Here is a 27,337-nt window from a genome sequence, read left to right as displayed (position 1 = left end):
GGAAATGACACACAACCAGCAGCATGTCGTCCACGAGAGGGGGGTGGGATGGGGGGGCGAGCAGGAGAGGACAAGTTGTTCTTCTATTGGTATGTACTCAGGCTTTATAGTGTTTGAAATAATGTTCTTTCAAGTTCATATAAGAATGTAGCATTTTATTTCCAAAGTGTAGTAAATCTTTGTTTTCTCACATCAGGGTGATCGCACTACAAGGCTGCAATTTTTATTTGCCCATCAAGTGGGCTTTTGGTGGAAATGACACACCACCAGCAGCATGTTGTCCACGAGAGGGGGGTGTGATGGGGGGGCGAGCAGGAGAGGACAAGTTGTTCTTCTATTGGTATGTACTCAGGCTTTATAGTGTTTGAAAGAATGTTCTTTCAAGTTCATATAAGAATGTAGCATTTTATTTCCAAAGTGTAGTAAATCTTTGTTTTCTCACAGTAGGGTGATCACACTTCAAGGCTGCAATTTTTATTTGCCCATCAAGTGGGCTTTTGGTGGAAATGACACACCACCAGCAGCATGTTGTCCACGAGAGGGGGGTGGGATGGTGGGGCGAGCAGGAGAGGACAAGTTGTTCTTCTATTGGTATGTACTCAGGCTTTATAGTGTTTGAAAGAATGTTCTTTCAAGTTCATATAAGGATGTAGCATTTTATTTCCAAAGTGTAGTAAATCTTTGTTTTCTCACAGCAGGGTGATCGCACTACAAGGCTGCATTTTTTATTGGCCCATCAAGTGGGCTTTTGGTGGAAATGACACACAACCAGCAGCATGTCGTCCACGAGAGGGGGGTGGGATGGGGGGGCGGGCAGGAGAGGACAAGTTGTTCTTCTATTGGTATGTACTCAGGCTTTATAGTGTTTGAAAGAATGTTCTTTCAAGTTCATATAAGAATGTTGCATTTTATTTCCAAAGTGTAGTAAATCTTTGTTTTCTCACAGCAGGGTGATCGCACTACAAGGCTGCAATTTTTATTTGCCCATCAAGTGGGCTTTTGGTGGAAATGACACACCACCAGCAGCATGTTGTCCACGAGAGGGGGGTGGGATGGGGGGGCGAGCAGGAGAGGACAAGTTGTTCTTCTATTGGTATGTACTTAGGCTTTATAGTGTTTGAAAGAATGTTCTTTCAAGTTCATATAAGAATGTAGCATTTTATTTCCAAAGTGTGGATAGTCTTTGTTTTCTCACAGCAGGGTGATCGCACTACAAGGCTGCAATTTTTATTTGCCCATCAAGTGGGCTTTTGGTGGAAATGACACACCACCAGCAGCATGTTGTCCACGAGAGGGGGGTGGGATGGGGGGGGCGTGCAGGAGAGGACAAGTTGTTCTTCTATTGCTATGTACTCAGGCTTTATAGTGTTTGAAAGAATGTTCTTTCAAGTTCATATAAGAATGTAGCATTTTATTTCCAAAGTGTAGTAAATCTTTGTTTTCTCGCAGCAGGGTGATCGCACTACGAGGCTGCAATTTTAATTTGCCCATCAAGTGGGCTTTTGGTGGAAATGACACACCACCAGCAGCATGTTGTCCACGAGAGGGGGGTGGGATGGGGGTGCGAGCAGGAGAGGACAAGTTGATCTTCTATTGGTATGTACTCAGGCTTTATAGTGTTTGAAAGAATGTTCTTTCAAGTTCATATAAGAATGTAGCATTTTATGTCCAAAGTGTAGTAAATCTTTGTTTTCTCATGGCAGGGTGATTGCACTACAAGGCTGCAATTTTTATTTGCCCATCAAGTGGGCTTTTGGTGAAAATGACACACCACCAGCAGCATGTTGTCCACGAGAGGGGGGTGGGATGGGGGGGCGAGCAGGAGAGGACAAGTTGTTCTCTTAATGGTATGTACTCAGGCTTTATAGTGTTAAAGAATGTTCTTTCAAGTTCATATAAGAATGTAGCATTTTATTTCCAAAGTGTAGTAAATATTTGTTTTCTCACAGCAGGGTGATCGCCCTACAAGCCTGCAATTTTTATTTGCCCATCAAGTGGGCTTTTGGTGCAAATGACACACCACCAGCAGCATGTTGTCCACGAGAGGGGGGTCAGATGGGGGGGCGAGCAGGAGAGGACAAGTTGTTTTTCTATTGGTATGTACTCAGGATTTATAGTGTTTGAAAGAATGTTCTTTCAAGTTCATATAAGAATGTAGCACTTTATTTCCAAAGTGTAGTAAATCTTTGTTTTCTCACAGCAGGGTGATCGCACTACAAGGCTGCAATTATTATTTGCCCATCAAGTGGGCTTTTGGTGGAAATGACACACCACCAGCAGCATGTTTTCCACGAGAGGTGGGTGGGACTGGGGGGCGAGCAGGAGAGGACAAGTTGTTCTTCTATTGGTATGTACTCAGGCTTTATAGTGTTTGAAAGATTGGTCTTTCAAGTTCATATAAGAATGTAGCATTTTATTTCCAATGTGTAGTAAATATTTGTTTTCTCACAGCAGGGTGATCACACTAAGGGGCTGCAATTTTTATTTGCCCATCAAGTGGGCTTTTGGTGGAAATGACACACCACCAGCAGCATGTTGTCCACGAGAGGGGGATGGGATGGGGGGGCGAGCGGGAGAGGACAAGTTGTTCTTCTATTGGTATGTACTCAGCCTTTATAGTGTTTGAAAGAATGTTCTTTCAAGTTCATATAAGAATGTAGCATTTTATTTCCAAAGTGTAGTAAATCTTTGTTTTCTCACAGCAGGGTGTTCGCACTACAAGGCTGCAATTTCTATTTGCCAATCAAGTGGGCTTTTGGTGGAAATGACACACCACCAGCAGCATGTTGTCCACGAGAGGGGGGTGGGATGGGGGGGGCGAGCAGGAGAGGACAAGTTGTTCTTCTATTGGTATGTACTCAGGCTTTATAGTGTTTGAAAGAATGTTCTTTCAAGTTCATACAAGAATGTAGCATTTTATTTCCAAAGTCTAGTAAATCTTTGTTTTCTCACAGCAGGGTGATCGCACTACAAGGCTGCAATTTTTATTTGCCCATCAAGTGGGCTTTTGGTGGAAATGATACACCACCAGCACCATGTTGTCCACGAGAGGGGGGTGAGATGGGAGGGCGAGCAGGAGAGGACAAGTTGTTCTTCTAATGGTATGTACTCAGGCTTTATAGTGTTAAAGAATGTTCTTTCAAGTTCATATAAGAATGTAGCATTTTATTTCCAAAGTGTAGTAAATCTTTGTTTTCTCACAGCAGGGTGATCGCACTACAAGGCTGCAATTTTTATTTGCCCATCAGGTGGGCTTTTGGTGGAAATGACACACCACCAGCAGCATGTTGTCCACGAGAGGGGGTTGGGATGGGGGGGTGAGCAGGAGAGGACAAGTTGTTCTTCTATTGGTATGTACTCAGGCTTTATAGTGTTTGAAAGAATGTTATTTCAAGTTCATATAAGAATGTAGCATTTTATTTCCAAAGTGCAGTAAATGTTTGTTTTCTCACACCAGGGTGATCGCACTACAAGGCTGCAATTTTTATTTGCCCATCAAGTGGGCTTTTGGTGGAAATGACACACCACCACCAGCATGTTGTCCACGAGAGGGGGGGGTGGTATGGGGGGGCGAGCAGGAGAGGACAAGTTGTTCTTCTATTGGTATGTACTCAGGCTTTATAGTGTTTGAAAGAATGTTTTTTCAAGTTCATATAAGAATGTAGCATTTTATTTCCAACGTGTAGTAAATCTTTGTTTTCTCACAGCAGGGTGATCGCACTACAAGGCTGCAATTTTTATTTGCCCATCAAGTGGGCTTTTGGTGGAAATGACACACCACCAGCAGCATGTTGTCCATGAGAGGGCGGTGCGGCGGGGGGGTGTGGGGGGGGGGGGGGGGGGGCGAACGTAAGAGGACAAGTTGTTCTTCTATAGGTATGTACTAAGGCTTTATAGTTTTTTAAAGAATGTACGTTCAAGTTCATATAAGAATGTAGCATTTTATTTCCAAAGTGTAGTAAATCTTTGTTTACTCACAGCAGGGCTATCGCACTACAAGGCTGCAATTTTTATTTCCCCATCTAGTGGGCTTTTGGTGGAAATGACACACCACCAGCAGCATGTTGTCCACGAGAGGGGGGTGGGATGGGGGGGCGAGTAGGAGAGGACAAGTTGTTCTTCTATTGGTATGTACTCAGGCTTTATAGTGTTTGAAAGAATGTTCTTTCAAGTTCATATAAGAATGTAGCATTTTATTTCCAAAGTGCAGTAAATGTTTGTTTTCTCACACCAGGGTGATCACACTACAAGGCTGCAATTTTTATTTGCCCATCAAGTGGGCTTTTGGTGGAAATGACACACCACCAGCAGCACGTTGTCCACGAGAGGGAGGTGGGATGGGGGGGGGGGGGGGGGCGAGCAGGAGAGGACAAGTTGTTCTTCTATTGGTATGTACTCAGGCTTTATAGTGTTTGAAAGAATGTTCTTTCAAGTTCATATAAGAATGTAGCATTTTATTTCCAAAGTGTAGTAAATCTTTGTTTTCTCACAACAGGGTGATCGCACTACAAGGCTGCAATTTTTATTTGCTCATCAAGTGGGCTTTTGGTGGAAATGACACATCAACAGCAGCTTGTTGTCCACGAGAGGGGGGTGGGATGTGGGGGCGAGCAGGAGAGGACAAGTTGTTCTTCTATTGGTATGTACTCAGGCTTTATAGTGTTTGAAAGAATGTTCTTTCAAGTTCATATAAGAATGTAGCATTTTATTTCCAAAGTGTAGTAAATCTTTGTTTTCTCATAGCAGGGTGTTCGCACTACAAGGCTGCAATTTTTATTTGCCCATCAAGTGGGCTTTTGGTGGAAATGACACACCACCAGCAGCCTGTTGTCCACGAGAGGGGGGTGGGATGGTGGGGCGAGCAGGAGAGGACAAGTTGTTCTTCTATTGGTATGTACTCTGGCTTTATAGTGTTTGAAAGAATGTTCTTTCAAGTTCATATAAAAATGCAGCATTTTATTTCCAAAGTGTAGTAAATCTTTGTCTTCTCACAGCAGGGTGATCGCACTACAAGGCTGCAATTTTTATTTGCCCATCAAGTGGGCTTTTGTGGAAATGACACACCACCAGCAGCATGTTGTCCACGAGAGGGGGGTGGGATGGGGGGGCGAGCAGGAGAGGAGAAGTTGTTCTTCTATTGGTATGTACTCAGGCTTTATAGTGTTTGAAAGAATGTTCTTTCAAGTTCTTATAAGAATGTAGCATTTTATTTTCAAAGTGTAGTAAATCTTTGTTTTCTCACAGCAGGGTGATAGCACTACAAGGCTGCAATTTTTATTTGCCCATCAAGTGGGCTTTTGGTGGAAATGACACACCACCAGCAGCATGTTGTCCACGAGAGGGGGGTGGGATGGGGGGGCGAGCAGGAGAGGACAAGTTGTTCTTCTATTGGTATGTACTCAGGCTTTATAGTCTTTGAAAGAATGTTCTTTCAAGTTCATATAAGAATGTAGCATTTTATTTCCAAAGTGTAGTAAATCTTTGTTTTCTCACAGCAGGGTGATTGCACTACAAGGCTGCAATTTTTATTTGCCCATCAAGTGGGCTTTTGGTGGAAATGACACACCACCAGCAGCATGTTGTCCACGAGAGGGGGGTGGGATGGGGGGGCGAGCAGGAGAGGAAAAGGTGTTCTTCTATTGGTATGTACTCAGGCTTTATAGTGTTTGAAAGAATGTTCTTTCAAGTTCATATAAGAATATAGCATTTTATTTCCAAAGTGCAGTAAATCTTTGTTTTCTCACAGCAGGGTGATCGCACTACAAGACTGCAATTTTTATTTGCCCATCAAGTGGGCTTTTGGTGGAAATGACACACCACCAGCAGCATGTTGTCCACGAGAGGGGGGTGGGATGGGGGGGCTAGCAGGAGAGGACAAGTTGTTCTTCTATTGGTATGTACTCAGGATTTATAGTGTTTGAAAGAATGTTTTTTCAAGTTCATATCAGAATGTAGCATTTTATTTCCAAAGTGTAGTAAATCGTTGTTTTCTCACAGCAGGGTGATCGCACTACAAGGCTGCAATTTTTATTTGCCCATCAAGTGGGCTTTTGGTGGAAATGACACACCACCAACAGCATGTTGTCCACGAGAGGGGGGTGTGATGGGGGGGCGAGCAGGAGAGGACAAGTTGTTCTTCTATTGGTATGTACTCAGGCTTTATAGTGTTTGAAAGAATGTTCTTTCAAGTTCATATAAGAATGTAGCATTTTATTTCCAAAGTGTAGTAAATCTTTGTTTTCTCACAGTAGGGTGATCACACTACAAGGCTGCAATTTTTATTTGCCCATCAAGTGGGCTTTTGGTGGAAATGACACACCACCAGCAGCATGTTGTCCACGAGAGGGGGGTGGGATGGTGGGGCGAGCAGGAGAGGACAAGTTGTTCTTCTATTGGTATGTACTCAGGCTTTATAGTGTTTGAAAGAATGTTCTTTCAAGTTCATATAAGAATGTAGCATTTTATTTCCAAAGTGTAGTAAATCTTTGTTTTCTCACACCAGGGTGATCGCACTACAAGGCTGCAATTTTTATTTGCCCATCAAGTGGGCTTTTGGTGGAAATGACACACCACCAGCAGCATGTTGTCCACGAGAGGGGGGTGGGAGGGGGCGGCGATCAGGATAGGACAAGTGGTTCTTCTATTGGTATGTACTCAGGCTTTATAGTGTTTGAAAGAATGTTCATTCAAGTTCATATAAGAATGTAGCATTTTATTTCCAAAGTGTAATAAATCTTTGTTTTCTCACAGCAGGGTGATCGCACTACAAAGCTGCAATTGTTATTTGCCCATCAAGTGGGCTTTTGGTGGAAATGACACACCACCAGCAGTATGTTGTCCACGAGAGGGGGGTGGGATGGGGGGGCGTGCAGGAGAGGACAAGTTGTTGTGCTATTGGTATGTACCCAGGCTTTATAGTGTTTGAAAGAATGTTCTTTCAAGTTCATATAAGAATGTAGCATTTTATTTCCAAAGTGTAGTAAATCTTAGTTTTCTCACAGCAGGGTGATCGCACTACAAGGCTGCAATTTTTATTTGCCCATCAAGTGGGCTTTTGGTGGAAATGACACACCACCAGCAGCATATTGTCCACGAGAGGGGGGTGGGATGGGGGGGGCGAGCAGGAGAGGACAAGTTGTTCTTCTATTGGTATGTATTCAGGCTTTATAGTGTTTGAAAGAATGTTCTTTCAAGTTCATATAAGAATGTAGCATTTTATTTCCAAAGTGTAGTAAATCTTTGTTTTCTCACAGCAGGGTGATCGCACTACAAGGCTGCAATTTTTATTTGCCCATCAAGTGGGCTTTTGGTGGAAATAACACACCACCAGCAGCATGTTGTCCACGAGAGGGGGGTGGGATGGGGGGGCGAGCAGGAGAGGACAAGTTGTTCTTCTATTGGTATGTACTCAGGCTTTATAGTGTTTGAAAGAATGTTCTTTCAAGTTCATATAAGAATGTAGCATTTTATTTCCAAAGTGTAGATAGTCTTTGTTTTCTCACAGCAGGGTGATCGCACTACAAGGCTGCAATTTTTATTTGCCCATCAAGTGGGCTTTTGGTTGAAATGACACACCACGAGCAGCATGTTGTCCACGAGAGGGGGGTGGGATGGGGGGGGCGTGCAGGAGAGGACAAGTTGTTCTTCTATTGCTATGTACTCAGGCTTTATAGTGTTTGAAAGAATGTTCTTTCAAGTTCATATAAGAATGTAGCATTTTATTTCCAAAGTGTAGTAAATCTTTGTTTTCTCGCAGCAGGGTGATCGCACTACGAGGCTGCAATTTTTATTTGCCCATCAAGTGGGCTTTTGGTGGAAATGACACACCACCAGCAGCATGTTGTCCACGAGAGGGGGGTGGGATGGGGGTGCGAGCAGGAGAGGACAAGTTTTTCTTCTATTGGTTTATAGTGTTTGAAAGATTGGACTTTCAAGTTCATATAAGAATGTAGCATTTTATTTCCAATGTGTAGTAAATATTTGTTTTCTCACAGCAGGGTGGTCACACTAAGGGGCTGCAATTTTTATTTGCCCATCAAGTGGGCTTTTGGTGGAAATGACACACCACCAGCAGCATGTTGTCCACGAGAGGGGGATGGGATGGGGGGGCGAGCGGGAGAGGACAAGTTGTTCTTCTATTGGTATGTACTCAGCCTTTATAGTGTTTGAAAGAATGTTCCTTCAAGTTCATACAAGAATGTAGCATTTTTTTCCAAAGTGTAGTAAATCTTTGTTTTCTCACAGCAGGGTGATCGCACTACAAGGCTGCAATTTTTATTTGCCCATCAAGTGGGCTTTTGGTGGAAATGATACACCACCAGCACGATGTTGTCCACGAGAGGGGGGTGAGATGGGAGGGCGAGCAGGAGAGGACAAGTTGTTCTTCTAATGGTATGTACTCAGGCTTTATAGTGTTAAAGAATGTTCTTTCAAGTTCATATAAGAATGTAGCATTTTAATTCCAAAGTGTAGTAAATCTTTGTTTTCTCACAGCAGGGTGATCGCACTACTAGGCTGCAATTTTTATTTGCCCATCAAGTGGGCTTTTGGTGGAAATGACACACCACCAGCAGCATGTTGTCCACGAGAGGGGGGTGTGATTGGGGGGGGGGGGGGGGGGGCGAGCAGGTGAGGACAAGTTGTTCTTCTACAGGTATGTACTAAGGCTTTATAGTTTTTTAAAGAATGTACGTTCAAGTTCATATAAAGTGTAGCCATTTATTTCCAAAGTGTAGTAAATATTTGTTTTCTCACAGCAGGGCTATCGCACTACAAGGCTGCAATTTTTATTTCCCCAACAAGTGGGCTTTTGGTGCAAATGACACACCACCAGCAGCATGTTGTCCACGAGAAGGGGCGGGAGGGGGGGGCGAGTAGGAGAGGACAAGTTGTTCTTCTATTGGTATGTACTCAGGCTTTATAGTGTTTGAAAGAATGTTATTTCAAGTTCATATAAGAATGTAGCATTTTATTTCCAAAGTGCAGTAAATGTTTGTTTTCTCACACCAGGGTGATCGCACTACAAGGCTGCAATTTTTATTTGCCCATCAAGTGGGCTTTTGGTGGAAATGACACACCACCACCAGCATGATGTCCACGAGAGGGGGGTGGTATGGGGGGGCGAGCAGGAGAGGACAAGTTGTTCTTCTATTGGTATGTACTCAGGCTTTATAGTGTTTGAAAGAATGTTCTTTCAAGTTCATATAAGAATGTAGCATTTTATTTCCAAAGTGTAGTAAATCTTTGTTTTCTCACAGCAGGGTGATCGCACTACAAGGCTGCAATTTTTATTTGCCCATCAAGTGGGCTTTTGGTGGAAATGACACACCACCAGCAGCATGTTGTCCACGAGAGTGGGGTGGGATGGTGGGGCGAGTAGGAGAGGACAAGTTGTTCTTCTATTGGTATGTACTCAGGCTTTGTAGTGTTTGAAAGAATGTTCTTTCAAGTTCATATAAGAATGTAGCATTTTATTTCCAAAGTGCAGTAAATGTTTGTTTTCTCACACCAGGGTGATCGCACTACAAGGCTGCAATTTTTATTTGCCCATCAAGTGGGCTTTTGGTGGAAATGACACACCACCAGCAGCATGTTGTCCACGAGAGGGGGGTGGGATGGGGGGGGGGGGCGAGCAGGAGAGGACAAGTTGTTCTTCTATTGGTATGTACTCAGGCTTTATAGTGTCTGAAAGAATGTTCTTTCAAGTTCATATAAGAATGTAGCATTTTATTTCCAAAGTGTAGTAAATCTTTGTTTTCTCACAACAGGGTGATCGCACTACAAGGCTGCAATTTTTATTTGCTCATCAAGTGGGCTTTTGGTGGAAATGACACACCACCAGCAGCATGTTGTCCACGAGAGGGGGGTGGGATGTGGGGGCGAGCAGGAGAGGACAAGTTGTTCTTCTATTGGTATGTACTCAGGCTTTATAGTGTTTGAAAGAATGTTCTTTCAAGTTCATATAAGAATGTAGCATTTTATTTCCAAAGTGTAGTAAACCTTTGTTTTCTCATAGCAGGGTGTTCGCACTACAAGGCTGCAATTTTTATTTGCCTATCAAGTGGGCTTTTGGTGGAAATGACACACCACCAGCAGCCTGTTGTCCACGAGAGGGGGGTGGGATGGTGGGGCGAGCAGGAGAGGACAAGTTGTTCTTCTATTGGTATGTACTCTGGCTTTATAGGGTTTGAATGAATTTTCTTTCAAGTTCATATAAAAATGCAGCATTTTATTTCCAAAGTGTAGTAAATCTTTGTCTTCTCACAGCAGGGTGATCGCACTACAAGGCTGCAATTTTTATTTGCCCATCAAGTGGGCTTTTGTGGAAATGACACACCACCACCAGCATGTTGTCCACGAGAGGGGTGTGGGATGGGGGGGCGAGCAGGAGAGGACAAGTTGTTCTTCTATTTTTATGTACTCAGGCTTTATATTGTTTGAAAGAATGTTCTTTCAAGTTCTTATAAGAATGTAGCATATTAATTCCAAAGTGTAGTAAATCTTTGTTTTCTCACAGCAGGGTGATCACATTACAAGGCTGCAATATTTATTTGCCCATCAAGTGGGCTTTTGGTGGAAATGACACACCACCAGCAGCATGTTGTCCACGAGAGGGGGGTGGGATGGGGGGGCGAGCAGGAGAGGACAAGTTGTTCTTCTATAGGTATGTACTAAGGTTTTAGAGTGTTTTAAAGAATGTACGTTCAAGTTCATATAAGAATGTAGCATTTTATTTCCAAGATGTAGTAAATCTTTGTTCTCTCACAGCAGGGCTATCGCACTACAAGGCTGCATCTTTTATTTCCCCATCAAGTGGGCTTTTGGTGGAAATGACACACCACCACCAGCATGTTGTCCACGAGAGGGGGGTCGGATGGGGGGGCGAGCAGGAGAGGACAATTTGTTCTTCTATTGGTATGTACTCAGGCTTTATAGTGTTTGGAAGAATGTTCTTTCAAGTTCATATAAGAATGTAGCATTTTATTTCCAAAGTGCAGTAAATGTTTGTTTTCTCACACCAGGGTGATCGCACTACTAGGCTGCAATTTTTATTTGCCCATCAAGAGGGCTTTGGGTGGAAATGACACACCACCAGCAGCATGTTGTCCATGAGAGGTGGGTGGGATGGGGGGGCGAGCAGGAGAGGACAAGTTGTTCTTCTATTGGTATGTACTCAGGCTTTACAGTGTTTGTAAGAATGTTCTTTCAAGTTCACATAAGAATGTAGCATTTTATTTCCAAAGTGTAGTAAATCTTTGGTTTCTCACACCAGGGTGATCACACTACAAGGCTGCAATATTTATTTGCCCATCAAGTGGGCTTTTGGTGGAAATGACACACCACCAGCAGCATGTTGTCCACGAGAGGGGGGTGCGATGGGGGGGCGAGCAGGAGAGGACAAGTTGTTCTTCTATTGGTATGTACTCAGGCTTTATAGTGTTTGAAAGAATGTTCTTTCAAGTTCATATAAGAATGTAGCATTTTATTTCCAAAGTGTAGTAAATCTTTGTTTTCTCACAGCAGGGTGATCGCACTACAAGGCTGCAATTTTTATTTGCCCATCAAGGGGGCTTTTGGTGGAAATGACACACCACCAGCAGCATGTTGTCCACGAGTGGGGGTTGGGATGGGGGGGCCAGCAGGAGAGGACAAGTTGTTCTTCTATTGATATGTACTCAGGCTTTATAGTGTTTGAAAGAATGTTCTTTCAAGTTCATATACGAATGTAGCATTTAATTTCCAAAATGTAGTAAGTCTTTGTTTTCTCACACCAGGGTGATCGCACTACAAGGCTGCAATTTTTATTTGACCATCAAGTGGGCTTTTGGTGGAAATGACACACCACCAGCAGCATGTTGTCCACGAGAGGGGGGTGGGATGGGGGGGCGAGCAGGAGAGGACAAGTTGTTCTTCTATTGGTATGTACTCATTCCTTATAGTGTTTGAAAGAATGGTCTTTCAAGTTCATATAAGAATGTAGCATTTTATTTCCAAAGTGTGGTAAATCTTTGTTTTCTCACAACAGGGTGATCGCACTACTACAGGAAATGACACACCACCAGCAGCATGTTGTCCACGAGAGGGGGGTGGGATGGGGGGGCGAGCAGGAGAGGACAAGTTGTTCTTCTATTGGTATGTACTCAGGCTTTATAGTGTTTAAAAGAATGTTCTTTCAAGTTCATATAAGAATGTAGCATTTTATTTCCAAAGTTTAGTAAATCTTTGTTTTCTCACACCAGGGTGATCGCAATACAAGGCTGCAATTTTTATTTGCTCATCAAGTGGGCTTTTGGTGGAAATGACACACCACCAGCAGCATGTTGTCCACGAGTGGGGGGTGGGATGGGGGGGGGCGAGCAGGAGAGGACAAGTTGTTCTTCTATTGGTATGTACTCAGACTTTATAGTGTTTGAAAGAATGTTCTTACAAGTTCATATAAGAATGTAGCATTTTATTTCCAAAGTGTAGTAAATCTTTGTTTTCTCACAGCAGGATGATCCCACTTTAACGCTGCAATTTTTATTTGCCCATCAAGTGGGCTTTTGGTGGAAATGACACACCACCAGCAGCATGTTGTCCACGAGAGGGGGGTGGGATGGGGGGGCGAGCAGGAGAGGACAAGTTGTTCTTCTATTGGTATGTACTCAGGCTTTATAGTGTTTGAAAGAATGTTCTTTCAAGTTCATATAAGAATGTAGCATTTTATTTCCAAAGTGTAGTAAATCTTTGTTTTCTCACAGCAGGGTGATCACACTACAAGGCTGCAATATTTTTTTGCCCATCAAGTGGGCTTTTGGTGGAAATGACACACCACCAGCAGCATGTTGTCCACGAGAGGGAGGTGGGATGGGGGGGCAAGCTGGAGAGGACAAGTTGTGCTTCCATTGCTATGTACTCAGGCTTTATAGTGTTTGAAAGAATGTTCTTTCAAGTTCATATAAGAATGTAGCATTTTATTTCCAAAGTGTAGTAAGTCTTTGTTTTCTCACAGCAGGGTGATCGCACTACAAGGCTGCAATTTTTATTTGCCCATCAAGTGGGCTTTTGGTGGAAATGACACACCACCAGCAGCATGATGTCCATGAGAGGGGGGTGGGATGGGGGGGCGAGCAGGAGAGTACAAGTTGTTCTTCTATTGGTATGTACTCAGGCTTTACAGTGTTTGAAAGAATGTTCTTTCAAGTTCATATAAGAATGTAGCATTTTATTTCGAAAGTGTAGTAAATCTTTGTTTTCCCACAACAGGGTGATCGCACTAAAAGGCTGCAATTTTTATTTGCCCATCAAGTGGGCTTTTGGTGGAAATGACACACCACCAGCAGCATGTTGTCCACGAGTGGGGGGTGGGATGGGGGGGCGAGCAGGAGAGGACAAGTTGTTCTTCTATTGGTATGTACTCATGCTTTACAGTGTTAGAAAGAATGTTCTTTCAAGTTCATATAAGAATGTAGCATTTTATTTCCAAAGTGTAGTAAATCTTTGTTTTCTCACAACAGGGTGATCGCACTACAAGGCTGCAATTTTTATTTGCTTATCAAGTGGGCTTTTGGTGGAAATGACACACCACCAGCAGCATGTTGTCCACGAGAGGGGGGTGGGATGGGGGGGCGAGCAGGAGAGGACAAGTTGTTCTTCTATTGGTATGTACTCAGGCTTTATAGTGTTTGAAAGAATGTTCTTTCAAGTTCATGTAAGAATGTAGCATTTTATTTCCAAAGTGTAGTAAATCTTTGTTTTCTCACAGCAGGGTGATGACACTACAAGGCTGCAATATTTATTTGCCCATCAAGTGGGCTTTTGGTGGAAATGACACACCACCAGCAGCATGTTGTCCACGAGAGGGGGGTGGGATGGGGGGGCAAGCAGGAGAAGACAAGTTGTGTTTCTATTGCTATGTACTCAGGCTTTATAGTGTTTGAAAGAATGTTCTTTCAAGTTCATATAAGAATGTAGCATTTTATTTCCAAAGTGTAGTAAATCTTTATTTTCTCACAGCAGGGTGATCGCACTACAAGGCTGCAATTTTTATTTTCCCATCAAGTGGGCTTTTGGCGGAAATGGCACACCACCAGCAGCATGTTGTCCGCGAGAGGGGTGTGGGATGGGGGGGCGAGCAGGAGAGGACAAGTTGTTCTTCTATTGGTATGTACTTAGGCTTTATAGTGTTTCAAAGAATGTTTTTCAAGTACATATAAGAATGTAGCATTTTATTTCCAAAGTGTAGTAAATCTTTATTTTCTCACAGCAGGGTGATCGCACTACAAGGCTGCAATTTTTATTTTCCCATCAAGTGGGCTTTTGGCGGAAATGGCACACCACCAGCAGCATGTTGTCCGCGAGAGGGGGGTGTGATGGGGGGGCGAGCAGCAGAGGACAAGTTGTTCTTCTATTGGTATGTACTTAGGCTTTATAGTGTTTCAAAGAATGTTTTTCAAGTACATATAAGAATGTAGCATTTTATTGCCAAAGTGTAGTAAATCTTTGTTTTCTCACAGCAGGGTGATCGCACTACAAGGCTGCAATTTTTATTTGCCCATCAAGTGGGCTTTTGGTGGAAATGACACAACACCAGCAGCATGTTGTCCACGAGAGGGGGGTGGAATGGGAAGGTGAGCAGGAGAGGAAAAGTTGTGTTTCTATTGGTATGTAATCAGGCTTTATAGTGTTTGAAAGAATGTTCTCTCTAGTTCATATAAGAATGTAGCATTTTATTTCCAAAGTGTAGTAAATCTTTGTTTTCTCACAGCAGGGTGATCGCACTACAAGGCTGCAATTTTTATTTGCCCTTCAAGTGGGCTTTTGGTGGAAATGACACACCACCAGCAGCATGTTGTCCACGAGAGGGGGGTGGGGTGGGGGGGCGAGCACGAGAGGACAAGTTGTTCTTCTATTGGTATGTACTCAGGCTTTATAGGTTTTGAATGAATGTTCCTTCAAATTCATATAAGAATGTAGCAGTTTATTTCCAAAGTGTAGTAAGTCTTTGTTTTCTCACAGCAGGGTGATCGCACTACAAGGCTGCAATTTTTATTTGCCCATCAAGTGGGCTTTTGGTGGAAATGACACACCACCAGCAGCATGTTGTCCACGAGGGGGGGTGGGATGGGGGGGCGAGCAGGAGAGGACAAGTTGTTCTTCTATTGGTATGTACTCAGGCTTTATAGTGTTTTAAAGGATGTTCGTTCAAGTTCATATAAGAATGTAGCATTTTATTGCCAAAGTGTAGTAAATCTTTGTTTTCTCACAGCAGGGTGATCGCACTACAAGGCTGCAATTTTTATTTGCCCATCAAGTGGGTTTTTGGTGGAAATGACACACCACCAGCAGCATGTTGTCCACGAGAGAGGGGTGGGATGGGGGGGGCGAGCAGGAGAGGACATGTTGATCTTCTATTGGTATGTACTCAGGCTTTTTAGTGTTTGAAAGAATGTTCTTTATGATTAATGGAAAATCTCATATAAGATATGAAACAAATACTAACAAAGAGATAGAGGGGCTGGCCAGTACTTACCTCAGCTCAGTACAGCCGATAGATACACATAAAACAGAACTGAAAATTTACATTCCTAGCTTTCGGAACTTTGTTCCTTCATCAGGGAGGAGAGAGGGGAAAAAAGGGAAGAAGGGAAAGTGGATTCAGTTACTCACAACCCAGGTTATGAAGCAACAGGGAAAGGTAAACAGGGAGGGTAGCAAGGATGGAGGCATGGTTGTCAGAGGGAAGCCAAAGATATTCTACTGTAAGTACTGTGCCAGCTTCAAACCAAAGAGGATGCATACAGAAGTAAAGAGGTATATAGTATAAAGATAAACACAACTATGTAGGATGAAAAGATGCGTGAATGGCTAAAGAGGAAAGGGAAAGAGGAGAAGACTGAAGAGTGAATGGGAGTGAGGTGGTTTAACGTAGGTTCAGTCCAGGGGGATGGCGGGATGAAAGGATGTGTTGGAGTGCAAGTTCCCATCTCCGCAGTTCAGAGGGACTGGTGTTGGGTGGGAGAAGCCAAATGGCACATACGGTGTAGCAGGTTCCTAGGTCCCTAGAATTATGCTGGAGGGCATGCTCCGCTACTGGGTATTGGGCATCTCCTAGGCGGACAGTTCGTCTGTGTCCGTTCATGCGCTCAGCCAGTTTGGTTGTTGTCATGCCGATGTAAAAGGCTGTGCAGTGCAGGCATGTCAGTTGATAAATGACATGTGTGGTTTCACACGTAGCCCTGCCTTGAATTGTGTATGTTTTACCAGTAGCGGGGCTGGAGTAGGTGGTTGTGGGGGGATGCATGGGGCAGGTTTTGCAACGGGGTCGGTTACAGGGGTAGGAACCGCTGGGTAGAGAAGGTAGTCTGGGAATATTGTAGGGTTTAACAAGGATGTTACGGAGGTTAGGGGGGCGACGAAAGGCAACTCTGGGTGGTGTGGGGAGAATTTTGTCAAGGGATGATCTCATTTCAGGGGTTGACTTGAGAAAGTCATATCCCTGGCGGAGTAATTTGTTGATGTTTTCGAGGCCAGGATAATATTGGGTGATAAGGGGGATGCTTCTGTGTGGTCTGGGGGTAGGAACATTGTTGTTGGACGGGGAGGAATGTATTGCTCGGGATATCTGTTTGTGGACAAGGTCTGCAGGATAGTTGCGGGAGAGGAAAGCACTGGTCAGGTTATTGGTGTAGTTGTTGAGGGATTCGTCACTGGAGCAGATACGTTTGCCACGAATACCTAGGCTGTAGGGAAGGGAGCGTTTGATGTGGAAAGGATGGCAGCTATCAAAGTGAAGGTACTGTTGTTTGTTTGTGGGTTTGATATGGACAGAGGTGTGGATGTGAGCTTCAACAAGATGAAGGTCAACATCCAGGAAGGTGGCTTGGGTTTTGGAGAAGGACCAGGTGAAATTCAGATTCGAAAAGGAGTTGATGTTATGGAGGAAATTAAGGAGTGTTTCTTCACCATGAGTCCAGACCACAAAGATGTCATCTATAAACCTATACCAGGCCAGGGGAAGCAGCTGTTGGGTCTTCAGGAAAGCCTCCTCCATGCGGCCCATGAAGAGGTTGGCATAGGAGGGAGCCATCCTGGTTCCCATGGCCGTTCCCCTGATTTGTTTGTAGGTCTGGCCTTCAAAAGTGAAGTAATTATGGGTGAGGATGAAGTTGGTAAGTGTGATAAGGAACGAGGTTTTTGGAAGATCTTCGGGTGGGCGTTGGGAGAGGTAGTGCTCAAGGGCAGAGAGACCATGGGTGTGTGGGATGTTTGTGTAAAGGGATGTAGCATCTATGGTGACAAGAAAGGTTTCAGGTGGGAGAGGAGTGGGAATGGATTTGAGGCGTTCTAGGAAGTGGTTTGTGTCTTTGATGTAGGATGGGAGTCTGCGGGTGATAGGTTGTAGGTGCTGATCTACCAGAGCTGAGATACGTTCGGTTGGGGATTTGAAGCCTGCTACAATGGGACGGCCAGGATGGTTCTCTTTGTGGATTTTGGGTAATAGGTAGAAGGTAGGGGTACGTGGCTCAGGTGGAGTGAGTAAGTCTATGGAAGCCGTTGTGAGGCCTTGTGAGGGACCTTGGATTTTTAGGATTTTTTGCAGCTCAGTCTGGATGGAGGGAATGGGATCCTGGGTGACAGCTTTGTAGGTTGAGGTGTCAGAGAGTTGACGCAGTCCTTCTGCCACATACTCCACACGGTCAAGTACGACAGTTGTGGAGCCTTTATCCGCCGGGAGGATGACAATGGAGTGGTCTATTTTCAGCTCCTTAATGGCACGGGATTCAGCTGGGGTGATGTTGGGGGTTGTCGGGATGTTCTTCAAGAAGGACTGGGAGGCAACACTGGATGTGAGGAATTCCTGAAATGTCTGCAAGGGATGGTTTTGGGGGAGGGGAGGAGGATCCCTTTGAGAAGGCAGTCGGAACTGTTCTAGACAGGGTTCAACACTGGGTCTAGTACTTGGGGGCTGTGCTTCCAAAAACCTCGTTCCTTATCACACTTACCAACTTCATCCTCACCCATAATTACTTCACTTTTGAAGGCCAGACCTACAAACAAATCAGGGGAACGGCCATGGGAACCAGGATGGCTCCCTCCTATGCCAACCTCTTCATGGGCCGCATGGAGGAGGCTTTCCTGAAGACCCAACAGCTGCTTCCCCTGGCCTGGTATAGGTTTATAGATGACATCTTTGTGGTCTGGACTCATGGTGAAGAAACACTCCTTAATTTCCTCCATAACATCAACTCCTTTTCGAATCTGAATTTCACCTGGTCCTTCTCCAAAACCCAAGCCACCTTCCTGGATGTTGACCTTCATCTTGTTGAAGCTCACATCCACACCTCTGTCCATATCAAACCCACAAACAAACAACAGTACCTTCACTTTGATAGCTGCCATCCTTTCCACATCAAACGCTCCCTTCCCTACAGCCTAGGTATTCGTGGCAAACGTATCTGCTCCAGTGACGAATCCCTCAACAACTACACCAATAACCTGACCAGTGCTTTCCTCTCCCGCAACTATCCTGCAGACCTTGTCCACAAACAGATATCCCGAGCAATACATTCCTCCCCGTCCAACAACAATGTTCCTACCCCCAGACCACACAGAAGCATCCCCCTTATCACCCAATATTATCCTGGCCTCGAAAACATCAACAAATTACTCCGCCAGGGATATGACTTTCTCAAGTCAACCCCTGAAATGAGATCATCCCTTGACAAAATTCTCCCCACACCACCCAGAGTTGCCTTTCGTCGCCCCCCTAACCTCCGTAACATCCTTGTTAAACCCTACAATATTCCCAGACTACCTTCTCTACCCAGCGGTTCCTACCCCTGTAACCGACCCCGTTGCAAAACCTGCCCCATGCATCCCCCCACAACCACCTACTCCAGCCCCGCTACTGGTAAAACATACACAATTCAAGGCAGGGCTACGTGTGAAACCACACATGTCATTTATCAACTGACATGCCTGCACTGCACAGCCTTTTACATCGGCATGACAACAACCAAACTGGCTGAGCGCATGAACGGACACAGACGAACTGTCCGCCTAGGAGATGCCCAATACCCAGTAGCGGAGCATGCCCTCCAGCATAATTCTAGGGACCTAGGAACCTGCTACACCGTATGTGCCATTTGGCTTCTCCCACCCAACACCAGTCCCTCTGAACTGCGGAGATGGGAACTTGCACTCCAACACATCCTTTCATCCCGCCATCCCCCTGGACTGAACCTACGTTAAACCACCTCACTCCCATTCACTCTTCAGTCTTCTCCTCTTTCCCTTTCCTCTTTAGCCATTCACGCATCTTTTCATCCTACATAGTTGTGTTTATCTTTATACTATATACCTCTTTACTTCTGTATGCATCCTCTTTGGTTTGAAGCTGGCACAGTACTTACAGTAGAATATCTTTGGCTTCCCTCTGACAACCATGCCTCCATCCTTGCTACCCTCCCTGTTTACCTTTCCCTGTTGCTTCATAACCTGGGTTGTGAGTAACTGAATCCACTTTCCCTTCTTCCCTTTTTTCCCCTCTCTCCTCCCTGATGAAGGAACAAAGTTCCGAAAGCTAGGAATGTAAATTTTCAGTTCTGTTTTATGTGTATCTATCGGCTGTACTGAGCTGAGGTAAGTACTGGCCAGCCCCTCTATCTCTTTGTTAGTATTTGTTTCATAAAGAATGTTCTTTCAAGTTCATATAAGAATGTAGCATTTTATTTCCAAAGTGTAGTAAATCTTTGTTTTCTCACACCTGGGTGATCGCACTACAAGGCTGCAATTTTTATTTGCCCATCAAGTGGGCTTTTGGTGGAAATGACACACCACCAGCAGCATGTTGTCCGTGAGAGGATGGTGGGATGGGGGGGCGAGCAGGAGAGTACAAGTTGTTCTTCTATTGGTATGTACTCAGACTTTACAGTGTTTGAAAGAATGTTCTTTCAAGTTCATATAAGAATGTAGCATTTTATTTCCAAAGTGTAGTAAATCTTAATTTTCTCACAACAGGGTGATCGCACTAAAAGGCTGCAATTTTTATTTGCCCATCAAGTGGGCTTTTGGTGGAAATGACACACCACCAGCAGCATGTTGTCCACGAGTGGGGGGTGGGATGGGGGGGCGAGCAGGAGAGGACAAGTTGTTCTTCTATTGGTATGTACTCAGGCTTTACAGTGTTTGAAAGAATGTTCTTTCAAGTTCATATAAGAATGTAGCATTTTATTTCCAAAGTGTAGTAAATCTTTGTTTTCTCACATCAGGGTGATCGCACTACAAGGCTGCAATTTTTATTTTCCCATCAAGTGGGCTTTTGGTGGAAATGACACACCACCAGCTGCATGTTGTCCACGAGAGGGGCGTGGGATGGGGGGGGGGGGGGGCGAGCAGGAGAGGACAAGTTGTTCTTCTATTGGTATGTAATCAGGCTTTATAGTGTTTAAAAGAATGTTCTTTCATGTTCATATAAGAATGTAGCATTTTATATCCAAAGTGTAGTAAATCTTTGTTTTCTCACAGCAGGGTGATCGCACTAAAAGGCTGCAATTCTTATTTGACCATCAAGTGGGCTTTTGGTGGAAATGACACACCACCAGCAGCATGTTGTCCACGAGAGGGGGGTGGGATGGGGGGGCGAGCAGGAGAGGACAAGTTGTTCTTCTATTGGTATGTACTCAGGCTTTATAGTGTTTGAAAGAATGTTCTTTCAAGTTCATATAAGAATGTAGCATTTTATTTCCAAAGTGTAGTAAATCTTTGTTTTCTCACAGCAGGGTGATCGCAAGGCTGCAATTTTTATTTGCTTATCAAGTGGGCTTTTGGTGGAAATGACACACCACCAGCAGCATGTTGTCCACGAATGGGGGGGTGGGATGGGGGGGGCGAGCAGGAGAGGACAAGTTGTTCTTCTATTGGTATGTACTCAGGCTTTATAGTGTTTGAAAGAATGTTCTTTCAAGTTCATATAAGAATGTAGCATTTTATTTCCAAAGTGTAGTAAATCTTTGTTTTCTCACAGCAGGGTGATCACACTACAAGGCTGCAATATTTATTTGCCCATCAAGTGGGCTTTTGGTGGAAATGACACACCACCAGCAGCATGTTGTCCACGAGAGGGGGGTGGGATGGGGGGGCAAGCAGGAGAGGACAAGTTGTGTTTCTATTGCTATGTACTCAGACTTTATACTGTTTGAAAGAATGTTCTTTCAAGTTCATATAAGAATGTAGCATTTTATTTCCAAAGTGTTGTAAATCTTTGTTTTCTCACAGCAGGGTGATCGCACTACAAGGCTGCAATTTTTATTTGCCCATCAAGTGGGCTTTTGGTGGAGATGACACACCACCAGCAGCATGTTGTCCATGAGAGGGGGGTGGGATGGGGGGGCGAGCAGGAGAGGACAAGTTGTTCTTCTATTGGTATGTACTCAGGCTTTATAGTGTTTGAATGAATGTTCTTTCAAGTTCATATAAGAATGTAGCATTTTATTTCCAAAGTGTAGTAAATCTTTGTGTTCTCACAGCAGGGTGATCGCAATACAAGGCTGCAATTTTTATTTGCCCATCAAGTGGGCTTTTGGTGGAAATGACACACCACCAGCAGCATGTTGTCCACGAGAGGGGGGTGGGATGGGTGGGCTAGGAGGAGAGGACAAGTTGTTCTTGTATTGGTATGTACTCAGGCTTTATAGTGTTTGAAAGAATGTTCTTTCAAGTTCATATAAGAATGTAGCATTTTATTTCCAAAGTGTTGTAAATCTTTGTTTTCTCACATCAGGGTGATCGCACTACAAGGCTGCAATTTTTATTTGCCCATCAAGTGGGCTTTTGGTGGAAATGACACACCACCAGCAGCATGTTGTCCATGAGAGGGGGGTGGGATGGGGGGGGGGCGAGTGTAAGAGGGCAAGTTGTTCTTCTATTGGTATGTACTAAGGCTTTCTAGTGTTTTAAAGGATGTTCGTTCAAGTTCATATAAGAATGTAGCATTTTATTGCCAAAGTGTAGTAAATCTTTGTTTTCTCACAGCAGGGTGATCGCACTACAAGGCTGCAATATTTATTTGCCCATCAAGTGGGCTTTTGGTGGAAATGACACACCACCAGCCGCATGTTGTCCACGAGAGAGGGGTGGGATGGGGGGGGCGAGCAGGAGAGGACATGTTGATCTTCTATTGGTATGTACTCAGGCTTTTTAGCGTTTGAAAGAATGTTCTTTCAAGTTCATATAAGAATGTAGCATTTTATTTCCAAAGTGTAGTAAATCTTTGTTTTCTCACACCAGGGTGATCGCACTACAAGGCTGCAATTTTTATTTGCCCATCAAGTGGGCTTTTGGTGGAAATGACACACCACCAGCAGCATGTTGTCCACGAGTGGGGGGTGGGATGGGGGGGCGAGCAGGAGAGGACAAGTTGTTCTTCTATTGGTATGTACTCAGGCTTTACAGTGTTTGAAAGAATGGGCTTTCAAGTTCATATAAGAATGTAGCATTTTATTTCCAAAGTGTAGTAAATCTTTGTTTTCTCACATCAGGGTGATCGCACCACAAGGCTGCAATTTTTATTTTCCCATCAAGTGGGCTTTTGGTGGAAATGACACACCACCAGCTGCATGTTGTCCACGAGAGGGGGGTGTGATGGGGGGGGGGGGGGGGTGCGAGCAGGAGAGGACAAGTTGTTCTTCTATTGGTATGTTCTCAGGCTTTATAGTGTTTGAAAGAATGTTCTTTCAAGTTCATATAAGAATGTAGCATTTTATTTTCAAAGTGTAGTAAATCTTGGTTTTCTCACAGCAGGGTGATCGCACTACAAGGCTGCAATTTTTATTTACCCATCAAGTGGGCTTTTGGTGGAAATGACACACCACCAGCAGCATGTTGTCCACGAGAGGGTGGTGTGGCGGGGGGGGGGGAGCGTAATAGGACAAGTTGTTCTTCTATTGGCATGTACTAAGGCTTTCTAGTGTTTTAAAGCATGTTCTTTCAAGTTCATATAAGAATGTAGCATTTTATTTCCAAAGTGTAGTAAATCTTTATTTTCTCACAGCAGGGTGATCGCACTACAAGGCTGCAATTTTTATTTTCCCATCAAGTGGGCTTTTGGCGGAAATGGCACACCACCAGCAGCATGTTGTCCGCGAGAGGGGGGTGGGATGGGGGGGCGAGCAGGAGAGGACAAGTTGTTCTTCTATTGGTATGTACTCAGGCTTTATAGTGTTTCAAAGAATGTTTTTCAAGTTCATATAAGAATGTAGCATTTTATTTCCAAAGTGTAGTAAATCTTTGTTTTCTCACAGCAGGGTGATCATACTACAAGGCTGCAATATTTATTTTCCTATCAAGTGGGCTTTTGGTGGAAATGACACAACACCAGCAGCATGTTGTCCACGAGAGGGGGGTGGGATGGGAAGGTGAGCAGGAGAGGACAAGTTGTGTTTCTATTGGTATGTAATCAGGCTTTATAGTGTTTGAAAGAATGTTCTCTCTAGTTCATATAAGAATGTAGCATTTTATTTCCAAAGTGTAGTAAATCTTTGTTTTCTCACAGCAGGGTGATCGCACTACAAGGCTGCAATTTTTATTTGCCCTTCAAGTGGGCTTTTTGTGGAAATGACACACCACCAGCAGCATGTTGTCCACGAGAGGGGGACGGGATGGGGGGGCGAGCAGGAGAGGACAAGTTGTTCTTCTATTAGTATGTACTCAGGCTTTATAGTGTTTGAAAGAATGTTCTTTCAAGTTCATATAAGAATGTAGCATTTTATTTCCAAAGTGTAGTAAGTCTTTGTTTTCTCACAGCAGGGTGATCGCACTACAAGGCTGCAATTTTTATTTGCCCATCAAGTGGGCTTTTGGTGGAAATGACACACCACCAGCAGCATGTTGTCCACGAGAGGGGGGTGGGATGGGGGGGCTAGGAGGAGAGGACAAGTTGTTCTTGTATTGGTATGTACTCAGGCTTTATAGTGTTTGAAAGAATGTTCTTTCAAGTTCATATAAGAATGTAGCATTTTATTTCCAAAGTGTTGTAAATCTTTGTTTTCTCACATCAGGGTGATCGCACTACAAGGCTGCAATTTTTATTTGCCCATCAAGTGGGCTTTTGGTGGAAATGACACACCACCAGCTGCATGTTGTCCACGAGAGGGGGGTGGGATGGGGGGGGGGGCGAGCAGGAGAGGACAAGTTGTTCTTCTATTGGTATGTACTCAGGCTTTATAGTGTTTGAAAGAATGTTCTTTCAAGTTCATATAAGAATGTAGCATTTTATTTCCAAAGTGTAGTAAATCTTTGTTTTCTCACAGCAGGGTGATCATACTACAAGGCTGCAATATTCATTTTCCCATCAAGTGGGCTTTTGCTGGAAATGACACAACACCAGCAGCATGTTTTTCACGAGAGGGGGGTGGGATGGGAAGGTGAGCAGGAGAGGACAAGTTGTGTTTCTACTGGTATGTAATCAGGCTTTATAGTGTTTGAAAGAATGTTCTCTCTAGTTCATATAAGAATGTAGCATTTTATTTCCAAAGTGTAGTAAATCTTTGTTTTCTCACAGCAGGGTGATCGCACTACAAGGCTGCAATTTTTATTTGCCCTTCAAGTGGGCTTTTGGTGGAAATGACACACCACCAGCAGCATGTTGTCCACGAGAGGGGGACGGGATGGGGGGGCGAGCAGGAGAGGACAAGTTGTTCTTCTATTAGTATGTACTCAGGCTTTATAGTGTTTGAAAGAATGTTCTTTCAAGTTCATATAAGAATGTAACATTTTATTTCCAAAGTGTAGTAAGTCTTTGTTTTCTCACAGCAGGGTGATCGCACTACAAGGCTGCAATTTTTATTTGCCCATCAAGTGGGCTTTTGGTGGAAATGACACGCCACCAGCAGCATGTTGTCCACGAGAGGGGGGTGGGATGGGGGGGCGAGCAAGAGAGGACAAGTTGTGTTTCTATTGGTATGTACTCAGGCTTTATAGTGTTTGAAAGAATGTTCTTTCAAGTTCATATAAGAATGTAGCATTTTATTTCCAAAGTGTAGTAAATCTTTGTTTTCTCACAGCAGGGTGATCGCACTACAAGGCTGCAATTTTTATTTGCCCATCAAATGGGCTTTTGGTGGAAATGACACACCACCAGCAGCATGATGTCCACGAGCGGGGGGTGGGATGGGGGGGCGAGCAGGAGAGGACAAGTGGTTCTTCTATTGGTATGTACTCAGGCTTTACAGTGTTTGAAAGAATGTTCTTTCAAGTTCATATAAGAATGTAGCATTTTATTTCCAAAGTGTAGTAAATCTTTGTTTTCTCACATCAGGGTGATCGCACCACAAGGCTGCAATTTTTATTTTCCCATCAAGTGGGCTTTTGGTGGAAATGACACACCACCAGCTGCATGTTGTCCACGAGAGGGGGGTGGGATGGGGGGGGGGGGGCGAGCAGGAGAGGACAAGTTGTTCTTCTATTGGTATGTACTCAGGCTTTATAGTGTTTGAAAGAATGTTCGTTCAAGTTCATATAAGAAGGTAGCATTTTATTTCCAAAGTGTAGTAAATCTTTGTTTTCTCACAGCAGGGTGATCGCACTACAAGGCTGCAATTTTTATTTGCCCATCAAGTGGGCTTTTGGTGGAAATGACAACCACCAGCAGCATGTTGTCCACGAGAGAGGGGTGGGATGGGGGGGCGAGCAGGAGAGGACATGTTGTTCTTCTATTGGTATGTACTCAGGCTTTTTAGTGTTTGAAAGAATGTTCTCTCAAGTTCATATAAGAATGTAGCATTTTATTTGCAAAGTGTAGTAAATCTTTGTTTTCTCACAGCAGGGTGATCGCACTACAAGGCTGCAATTTTTATTTGCTTATCAAGTGGGCTTTTGGTGGAAATGGCACAACACCAGCAGCATGTTGTCCACGAGAGTGGGGTGGGATGGGGGGGGCGAGCAGGAGAGGACAAGCTGTTCTTCTATTGGTATTTACTCAGGCTTTATAGTGTTTCAAAGAATGTTCTTTCAAGTTCATATAAGAATGTAGCATTTTATTTCCAAAGTGTAGTAAATCTTTGTTTTCTCACAGCAGGGTGATCACACTACAAGGCTGCAATATTTATTTGCCCATCAAGTGGGCTTTTGGTGGAAATGACACACCACCAGCAGCATGTTGTCCACGAGAGGGGGGTGGGATAGGGGGGCGTGCAGGAGAGGACAAGTTGTGTTTCTATTGGTATGTAATCAGGCTTTATAGTGTTTGAAAGAATGTTCTTTCACGTTCATATAAGAATGTAGCATTTTATTTCCAAAGTGTAGTAAATCTTTGTTTTCTTACAGCAGGGTGATCGCACTACAAGGCTGCAATTTTTATTTGCCCATCAAGTGGGCTTTTGGTGGAAATGACACACCACCAGCAGCATGTTGTCCACGAGAGGGGGGTGGGATGGGGGGGCGAGCAGGAGAGGACAAGTTGTTTTTCTATTGGTATGTACTCAGGCTTTATAGTGTTTGAAAGAATATTCTTTCAAGTTCATATAAGAATGTAGCATTTTATTTCCACAGTGTAGTAAATCTTTGTTTTCTCACAGCAGGGTGTTCGCACTACAAGGCTGCAATTTTTATTTGCCCATCAAGTGGGCTTTTGGTGGAAATGACACACCACCAGCAGCATGTTGTCCACGAGAGGGGGGTGGGATGGGGGGGGTGAGCAGGAGAGGACAAGTTGTTCTTCTATTGGTATGTACTCAGGCTTTATAGTGTTTGAATGAATGTTCCTTCAAGTTCATATAAGAATGTAGCATTTAATTTCCAAAGTGTAGTAAGTCTTTGTTTTCTCACAGCAGGGTGATCGCACTACAAGGCTGCAATTTTTATTTGCCCATCAAGTGGGCTTTCTGTGGAAATGACACACCACCAGCAGCATGTTGTCCACGAGCGGGGGGTGGGATGGGGGGGAGAGCAGCAGAGGACAAGTTGTTCTTCTATTGGTATGTACTCAGGCTTTATAGTGTTTGAAGGAATGTTCTTTCAAGTTCATATAAGAATGTAGCATTTTATTTCCAAAGTGTAGTAAATCTTTGTTTTCTCACAGCAGGGTGATCACACTACAAGGCTGCAATATTTATTTGCCCATCAAGTGGGCTTTTGGTGGAAATGACTCACCACCAGCAGCATGTTGTCCACGAGAGAGGGGTGGGATGGGGGGGCGAGCAAGAGAGGACAAGTTGTGTTTCTATTGGTATGTACTCAGGCTTTATAGTGTTTGAAAGAATGTTCCTTCAAGTTCATATAAGAATGTAGCATTTTATTTCCAAAGTGTAGTAAAACTTTGTTTTCTCACAGCAGAGTGATCGCACTACAAGGCTGCAAT

The sequence above is a fragment of the Schistocerca serialis genome, chromosome 12 (genome assembly GCF_023864345.2).
Source record: "Schistocerca serialis cubense isolate TAMUIC-IGC-003099 chromosome 12, iqSchSeri2.2, whole genome shotgun sequence".
Lineage (NCBI taxonomy): Eukaryota > Metazoa > Arthropoda > Insecta > Orthoptera > Acrididae > Schistocerca > Schistocerca serialis.
This window is presented reverse-complemented; position numbering follows the sequence as displayed.